Genomic DNA, 10040 nt, shown 5'->3' with positions numbered 1-10040 from the left:
CCATTTTAACCAGATTAGATTAATAATATCCTGACGAAGACCCGAAGGGGTCGAAACGTTGTATCCTTGTTGTATCCACTCTCCATGAAATAAAAATGTAGAGCTCAAGGCCGGTGTGCGAACTACATCTCCTTTCATCAGATTCATTGAAAACACCCATATTCTGGTGACTGTCATAATGTGTGAGGGTGAGTGATTTTTATTACTTTAATTCATTTTTTTATTTTCTAGTTTTTCTACTTGATGAGGCATTTCTGTCTCTTTTTATTTCCTTTTTTATTTTATATTTGACATTGTACGTTGACATCACAAGATGTATTCTCTCTCTTTCCTACTCAGATCATGCATCTCAAATGGCCAATGGCACAATTACTAGCATATGTAGATTTTTTTCTTTTAATGGAAAAGCATTGTTTCTCAGGTGAAATCCCCCCCCCCCCCCCCCCCCAGGTGACGGTAAAGTAAAAAAAATGTAATACCAAAAAAAAAAGATATTAATTAAATATAATAGAAACGACCATCACTGCATCAAAAGTAAGAACAACAAACTAGGCTATTTTTATTCTTTAAATTCTTTTTTTTATTTTCTAGTTTTTCTACTTGATGAGGCATTTCTGTCTCTTTTTTCCCCTTTTTTTAGAACCAGTCAATATAGAACATAGCTGATCTGCATGCTCACAACGAGCTTGTAAATCAGCTGTTATCACAACATGTATCTGCGTAACCAGTTCAAATAGGATTATCTTGGGGGGACGCGGGACGGCTCGCCGGAATCGGGCCGGCACCCTGGGTGCGTTCCTGTGGGTCTGGAACCCCCCCCCCCGGGGACCCCCACACGGAGTTGCACCACTTACTTCACATGGGTGTGATTTTTTATTAATACAATAATTTGGGTTATTCATACAATGGAACATGACGCATGTGTGACGGATTAATACCCACTGTCTGTAATATGACCTGTTCATGAACTACTTTTAATTCATCTGTTTTTCATCATCACTCATAATGTGTCACTGATGGAACATGAACCATTGATGGAAAATACAAGTCTAGTGAAGAAACTTTGGTTATATAAAGTGTATTGACTTTAAACGTAGAGAACCAAACATAGTCCCAGTGGCGTGCACAGACATTTAGAGGGGCAGGTGCTCAAGTGAAAAAAGGGCACCTTGTGCAGCGCGTGGAACCGACCGGTTGCCTTAATAGTGTGAGATTTATAGATTTAAGGATTATTTAGATATCTAAATAATATATTAGAAGCTTTTTTATCAAGAATTGATCAATGTCACCATGGTTAAAAAAAGGGCACATTGCCAAAAGGGCAGGGGGTGCTCTAGCACCCCCTAGTGTCTATCTGTGCACGACACTGCATAGTCCACAATCAGAGTCTACAAGTTGAATAGGCCTACTACGTTGAAATGGGCCATCAAGTCACACTTCTTAGAGCACCCCCCCCCCCCCCCCCCCCCCCCCACAGGAGGTGAGGGGGTGTCGGGTGGGTCACAACAATGCATTCCATTCCAAGACTGCCACCTACAACAGACATCAACGCGCCTCTTGGAGCACCCCTTGGAGCACCCCCCCCCCACACACACACACACACACAGGTTGAATAGGCCTACTACGCTGAAATGGGCCATCAAGTCACACTTCTTAGAGAACCCCCCAAAAAAAACACACACACACACACACACACACACACACACAGATAGTGGGGTGGAAATAACGAGACAGGCAGTGGTCTGTATAGTAGCCTACTAAGCCTAGTGCTTTTAAATGACATGGTATGTATTATGTCGCTATGAATCACGCTGGATTATAATTTCTATAATCTTCCTATCTCCCCCTATAGGTCTGGCTTATTAACCAGGCTAATCTCCCCCCCCTCTCTCACACACACACACACACATGTGCGCCGTGCCCACGCACGCACACTCACTTGCGTTGTCTCCGCACGCACGCACGCAGTCACTTACGTTGCCGTTGCCGTTGCGCGCTTGCGCGCTCGGTCTCCCGTGTCGGACTATTGCCTCGTCTAAACATCGCCTCGTCTAAACTGCGGTTTTCGGACTATTGCGGGAACTTCTGTCTGGCTAATATCATGTCGGACTGTTTCCTGTTGTTTACTTTCTGTAGTTCTGTTGAAACTCAGAGTCAAAGAGGTGTAAAATGGTCTCAGTTCATCCATAATGTGATCATTAACAGGTGATCTGTCCAATGCCAGACAACCAGTGACCATTAACACGTTTAATCTCTGCATTTGAATGTATTGTCTACAGTGAATTAATCATCAGCAATCATCATTTAGCCTGTTTATATTTTAACCTGGGGTAAGAATGTGGGTTTTGTTCATTATTTAGCTTTTAAAAAAACATTGAATAAAAGTGCAGTCATCACAACCCTATTGAAATTCCACACACCTGAGTGCTCCTCATTCCCTCAGAGCAACACAATCTGAACAATGACTTAAATATTTAAAGTTGTCCCAGTGTCCCAGTCCCAGTTTCCCAGGTTTAGACAATACAGTTGTTGCTGTTATTGTGACTCTGTTGTTAATAACAATGTAATGATGGATATAGGATATGATTATTATAAGGATAATGACTTATCCTGATTTATCCTGACTTATCCTGGTCATTAATTATTAATGCCTTACACTATGGACACATGGCCTACACATTACACAATGGAATTTCACTGTAAATATAGATAAGCGATTAAATGAGAACAATAGAGCACAATTTGCTATGAGACTTTGAGGATTTGACAATATACTAATTTGTTGTTAGGCCTTGACCAGTCCTGTACAGAAGACCCACCACTGTCTTCTAAAGTCGAAACAAATTGAACTTGCATTGCAACTTAGGGTGTGCGGTAGTATACTTGTAAAAGACAAGATGTGAAGGAAGAGAGTAAACTGTAATTTCCAGTCTTTTTTCTGTCTGGTACAGCCCTTAAGTTTTGTGGTGAGGTCAAGTACGTCAAGCCATTATTTAACAAATGACCTATCTGATGATAGGGACATCTACAGGCAACGTAGAATGTGATATGCACAAGCAAACATGATTGTACGTAAGTTTAGTATTGTCATGGTCTGGCCCTCTGCCTGTTTATTCCCCTCTTTCTGTATCTCTCCCTCTGCCCAGTTGTGTCTGTCTTTCCACTTCAGCCACTCCCACTTCCCATTGCAGCCCTCAGTCCTAGTTACACACCTGGTTCCACTCTCATCAGCCCAGCCAATTACAAACCTGTGAACTCTGCTACAATCAACCCACCACCTACAAATACTGGACTCCTTGCACAAACTAACTGTCAGAACATAAATCTTTGTCCGGTGCTTCACGTCGTTGTCCCCTGCTCTACCTTGATGTTTTGGGTTTGTCATTTTGACAACAACTATGAAGACATAGAAGACAACATGTCTGTGTAATAAACAATGTGAGAAGATTAATAAACAATATCATATAAGATTCAGTGTCCATCCATGATATGGTGTCTTTATACCACTGCTATCAACTCTCCCTCTCCCCTAACCTGACTCCGCCAGATGGGGCAGCAGAGAGTACACTGGGTACTCTCTTCTGCCCCATCTGGCGGAGTCAGGTTAGGTCTCCCCATCAACAGAGCTACGTTCTGTGGCTGATACTGAGTGGAGCTGGTGGGACGATCGCCTCCGAGTTCTTCTATCTCAACCTGATCGTATCTGTGACCATCTCTTCCCTGGTCTCTGTCTTTTACTTTGCATGGCTCTTCACATGCACATTCATTTTGTTCAGGGTTTTTTCGCATTACTTCTAGTGTTTTTTTCTGGTTCCCTGTTCCATCATTCCAGTGTTGTATCTGTGTGGAGCGTTACATAGAGGTGGTTCACCCCGTGGTGTTTCTCAGGTACAAAGCTAAGCCAACGCAGGGAAGCTGCAGTACCCTCACTAAAAACGCCGGGACAACGCTCCACACATCCTAAACTCTATGGAATGCACTTCCCATTACAGTCAGAACTGCAGCATCACTCCCAATCTTCCGCCATAGTCTGAAAACCCACCTTTTCAGACTCCATCATGGCCCGTAGCACTTACCCTACCCCCTTAGATAGCACTTTTGTAGACTTGGATAGCATCTGATACATACTTATAGCATGTTATGTAGACAGCACTAGAATTGCATTGTATGTAGTCTTAGCACTTCATAGTAGCCTGCATATGTATAGCATAGAATAGTATACATTGACACGATCGTAGACAGGAACACCCACAGACGTCACATCCGGTTTTAGCCCGGGGTAAACAAAATGGTCTTCCCCATAGAGTTATAATAGCGTATGATCCTTTGGATCACGTTCAGAGCGATGTGTTGGATGATAGAAATATTGACAGCCAAGAAAAATCCATCAGAAAGTTGACTTATTATTACGTATACGAGACGATTTAGCCATGGTTCACATGGCGCTCGTCTGTCATGGCGGAACTTCAACCTGTTTTATGCACTTTTCCCATTTAGAACGTTAACGTCTACATACATGTTCAGATTTCAAATATAAAGTGCTCGCCCCAGAGCCACGGATGTTACAATCCTCGTCGGGTGGGTAGTAGTACCCGTGTCTTCCGCATTGTTCAATAAAAAGCGTTTTAATCCGATCGGTGACAATTTTATCAGAGTTATAATGCACCAACCGATAGGGGCGCATGGCCATAAACTGATTAAACAGCTTTTTATTGAACAATACGGAAGATACCGGTACTTATTCCCGCCCTAGCAGAATTGTAACATCTATGGTCCTGGGGTGAGCACTTTATATTTGTAATCAGAACATTTGTGTAGGCGTAAGCCGCCGTAAGGACTGTAAATGGAGAATGTGTGTAGGCCAGGGCTACCATGAGCTCACAGCGCGTTGCGACGCGTTGTTTGTAGATTTTTTGTTTATGCTGGGGTCCTGGGGTTCAAGTGGTTTATAGTCAGCGTATCCTTATCTAATTATACTTTATTGCAGCGTCAAGTTGCAGAAGCATAACCACCACTGAAATCGGACATCGATCTCCCTCTCCCTCCATGTTACAAAACATTGTGTTACCGCGGCGCAGTGTTTACTCGCCTGGTAGAGACACTCTATAGATATGATCAATTCAACTTAACGTAATATCAAAAACCAACAGCCATTAAGTCATCAATAATGTTTATAGAACACATTGTAGTGAATTCTAAGTAGTTTAGAGACAGTTGGAACTTGGCACGGAGCCATCGTTGTGCGGTCGAAACGAATGGTGTCGGTAGTCTACTTGGAATTCACTAAAACATGTTCTATAAACATCATTGATGAATTAATGGCTTTTTAAAATGTATATATGATAAGTTTCAGTGATCATATCTATAGTCAAGGAAAACAATCCAATCGGCCTCTAGCTTGTTTCATTTTCTAAAGTAACGTTCCTTGTCGAGTGGCAACAAGGATCTGTGCCTGTGATCTGGCAAGCCATGACGCCTACTTTTAAATTAGTAGTATTTAAAGCATCTGCATTTGAAAACCCAACACTTCACTGTTTATTCCGGTTGGGAGAACTCTGAACTTGCCCCCGGCTCCACCCCCCAGATATATTGACGCCCCTGATGACAAAAGTCGGTGTCGGTGTATATATGTATAGTTTATATGTATAGTTTCATTATATAGATATCCCACTGTTACGTTCTCAGCTTATGCATGTTTCATGATAACTACTTTTTATGTATGTGATGTATTGCCATGCTTTTTGTTCTTGCTTAATGTAAATCGTTCTGGATTAAGAGCGTCTGCTAAATGCCTAAATTGTAAATTGTAAGCTAGTCGGTATAGGGTGGCCTGTTGCTGCGGGCTTGCATTCAGCTTGTCAATTATTGTTATATCCGATACGGTGTATCCTTACTACTTCCTGCTGGTCTTTTGGGTGGTGTGCATTTCTGTGGTGTGTTTCTGCTGCCTCTCGGTCCTCAGTGCTCTGAAACAGCCTGGACCAGGAGAAGGACAGAGGGACAGTGGGGAGGGAAATGGCCTGAAGAGAAGAGCTTTTAGAATAATTCTGATCAGCTTGGTTGTAATGTCAGTGACTATAATGAGCTGTTTTCCCACTACTCTGTTTGCACTACTGAATCATTCCAACATTGCTTCTGGTAGCATTGCATTTACAGTATCCATGCTCTCAGCGTTTGTTCATCCATTGCTCTACCTCCACAAAGTTGGGAAACTGCCATGCTTCAAGGGGCTCTGAAAGCAAGTCAGCAGGATAGATCTCTAATGCTGCGTTCACGCTGGCAGATGCAAAAAATGCAAAGATCACAGCATAATTTGACGTGTTGTTGCTTTGTAAAATCTGTTGCTCACACGGTCTTTGAGTGTCATTCCAGCTACAGTTGTAGCTTTGTAGCTTTACATCTGGAAGTTGAACCCAGCTCAGCTTAGCTTTTGCAGAAGCCACAGACATCAGATGCATCTTTGTATCTTCATGCTGGCTTCCATTGACAATGGATGGTATCTTTGCATCTGCCCGTGTGAACGCAGCATTACCAGACCTGTGTGTGATACTAGGCTCTAATCCTACAAATGTAATCCAAATCTGTCACTGTGTCAGAGAAACCTATTCAGCTATTTGATATATTGTTGTTTACTGAATTACTCATGGTAGAGAAATCTGTATTCTGACAATTACACAGTAATTATTACATTATTGTTCATCATATGTAGATTATTTTTTAATGGAAAAACATTTTTTTCTCAGTTGTATTTCTGTCGTCCCCCCCCCCACCTTCTAAATTGGCATAACGTAAGAAAGAGGCAAACATTATGAAAATAGCTGATCTACATGCTCACAATGAGCTTGTCAATCAGGTATTATCACAGTATGTATCTGCAGAACCAGTTCAATTAGGATTATTTTGGGGGGTCACAGCCTAAAAAGGTTGAGAACCACTGGTCTAAATAATATGACCTGTTCATGAACTACTTTTAATTCATTAATTTGGATTATTCATAAAATGGAACATGACGCTTGTGTGACGGATTAATACCCATTGTCTATAATATGACCTGTTCATGAACTACTTTTAATTCATCTGTTTTTCATCATCATTCAAATATGTGACTGTGATTGAACATGAAGCAACGTTGGTTTGGTGTGTATTGACTTAAACATACAGAACCAAACATTGCACAAGAGAACACCAAACGAATGTAATTCGGCAGATATTGTCACGCCCACACCAGTGTGAGCGCACCTGCACCAGGTTCTACGCTGAGTAACCAAGGTTACTTATTGTCTGCTGCTACCCATTGTTCTCTGCCTGCAGATCAACCCAGTTTACCCTAGAACCACTGTGTATGGACCTGGACCGAACTCTGACTACGGCTTGCCTAATCCCTATCGGAACCGACGCCCCACGGACAGCCTTCCCGGAACCCTGACCCACGCTTTCCCTACCTACGACGCCTCTGCCTGTTCCCTTGACTTTATAATAAAACCCGTTAAAGGTTTTGCTGCCTGCTTTTGAGTCCTATCCTTTCTGTTGCCTGACAGATATATAAGAATACTGTGGAATTATGTTCATGGCTGGAGTTGTCTGTGAAGAGAGACATTGTTTGGAGCTTCCTATTGTATGAACCAACTAGAAAAGGGAACTCTGTTACATTTGTATTTTGTACATAATTTGCTGCATATGAACAGTGACAAATGTATGTAGCAGGTGTGGCGCTACCTATATGGCCTTATGAGTGTAAGTGAAATCACTTTAGGCTCTGTGTTGAGCATGGGAATTGTTGTTTATTTGTGTGTTTGTTTGTTAAAAGGATAAAGCTATATAGTCTGATATACTCATTGTAATAGAGTGTTTGTTCAGTCACAGGACTCTCCATGTCTGTGTAATCCAGGATATGGCCAGTCTGGATCTGTTGCTGTTGTGTGAGATTGACCTGAGGGTCTACATCAGATCACAATGTTTGTTTTATTTTAAAAAGAAAAGACGTCTTTATACCACGGCTTGGTGTGTGGATACCTGCATGGCTTCTACCCCTTTAACGTTAGAGGTTGTGGTGACAGCAGCTCCAATGAGTCTCGCTTCAGTTCAAACATGTTGATGTCTGGGACAGAACTTTGCATTGAACATCCATCGGTGGTAGTTTTTGCATCATCAAGCACCACGCATTATTTGAATGTCACACGCAGGCCTATTTTAGACAAAGTAGACGGTCTAAAAAAATAAACATTAAGAGTTCAAGACACAGACAAATAAACACATTATAAAAGAATATTTGAAAACACAAAAAAAGGAAGAGTAGAAAAACTCAGCGGAAAGGTTTTTACGGCTCTATTTAGAACACAGTGAAAATATTCGATCTACAAGCTCACTCATTTGTAGCACAAACATCATGTCAATGGAGCAATCGTAGCAATGATGACTCCCACTTTTTGTACCTGTAGGCCTACCTGTATATTGGAGCATGGCTACCGCTGAACACTTCAAATGGACTTCAAATACAGTACTTTTCTAACAGACGGAATGTAATTGACCTTTATACCAATACAATAATATATATATTAAAAAAAAGGTTAATATGTGTACTGCATGTCACATTAAAAGCGTAATTCTATTTACCCGGGCAGCGCTGCACTTTTAGACTGACATGTTTGTGCCAGCATGTGCCATGTTTGATCGTCTCTTGTCTTGATTGTTTAAACATGACGTCATGGGCCGATTTTTTTCAGGTATTGGTTATCAAGCTCCATCCCTACTCTTACGGGCCCGACGTTTTCGGGCCGGGCCTCGGGCTCCATTATATATACTAGAATTTCGCCGCCCTTCGGGCGGCTCATCCTAGAGTTACGTAGCAGCGCAATATGGGGAGAAGGAAATTGCGGGAGATCCACTTCATGTTTCAGCTGTGTGTGTATTGTGTAGAAACGGATGGGTTATTAATTATTATTATGTGCCCACTCACACTCACACTCACACTCACACACACACACACACACACACACACACACACACTCTCACTCACTCACTCACTCACTCGCGCACTTGTCAATTGAAGTCCGGACTGTCCGGCCATGGCCCGCGATGCAAAACGAAAATCCTCCACGGTGTGCTGTGAAGAACACAGCTGCTTTAGCTGCGTTCACCAAGCGTAGTGTAGTTGTGTGGCGTTTGGCGTGCGATAGGCGAGAGATGTGTGTGTCGGGTTGTTGCCGGCGTGTTGTTGCTGGCGGTGGCCGTCATGGGTCCTTATTAGTGTAGTCTAGTCAACACGACGTGGTGGTGTGGTCGCCTGGCCGGCACAGCAGCCAGAGGGGGAGGGGGCGGAGGTAAGATGAGCTGGGTTAGAGCAGAGGTAGCGAGATTGGACATCGAGGGTCGGAAATAACGCGTGTGTCACTGTGAAGGCCGTACCATTGGACTGGCCCCATGAAGTGAACGGGGTTGGCGTAACTCGGCAAAGTGGTGACGATTTTGACGTAGGCTGGTGGTCTTGCGCAAGAATGTGTTATTTCATAAAAATGGGTATTGTACTGTAAATTCTCTTGTACTGTAAATATAAGTAGTTGCCTTGGCAAGCTCAAAAGAATCAATGGTGGCTTCAAAGGATGGTGAGTTGTTGAGATGACACATAGCTTTTTGTTTAATGCTTTTGAGGTCATTCTTTGAAATAAGAGTATTACAACACACTGAATCTGCTTCTTAGGTGCACCTGGGTCAAGCGCTTCAGTTGCCTTGGCAAGTTCAAAACGATCAACGGCGGCTTCAAAGGATGGTGAGTTGTTACTGAGATTAACATTAACCCTACCTGTTACACCAGAGCGCCCAAACATGATTATGCCCTGTCTGATTTCGGCATACTTACAGTTTAAACCAATACATCAAATTCTTAGCTGTTGGATATTTATTGATGTCTTGAATTACTCTTCAAATCCTGGCCTCATCATTCAGTACAAGCACTGTATTGATCATGACAGGGTTAGATGCCAGATAGTCTTAATTTCTATAAACTGCTTTTGTCCCCACACGTCTCAAGATTTGACAATTGA

This window comes from Electrona antarctica (assembly GCF_951216825.1).
Source record: "Electrona antarctica genome assembly, contig: scaffold_59, whole genome shotgun sequence".
Classification (NCBI taxonomy): Eukaryota; Metazoa; Chordata; class Actinopteri; order Myctophiformes; family Myctophidae; genus Electrona; species Electrona antarctica.
The sequence above is the reverse complement of the archived record's forward strand: the minus strand, read 5'-3'. Positions refer to the sequence as shown.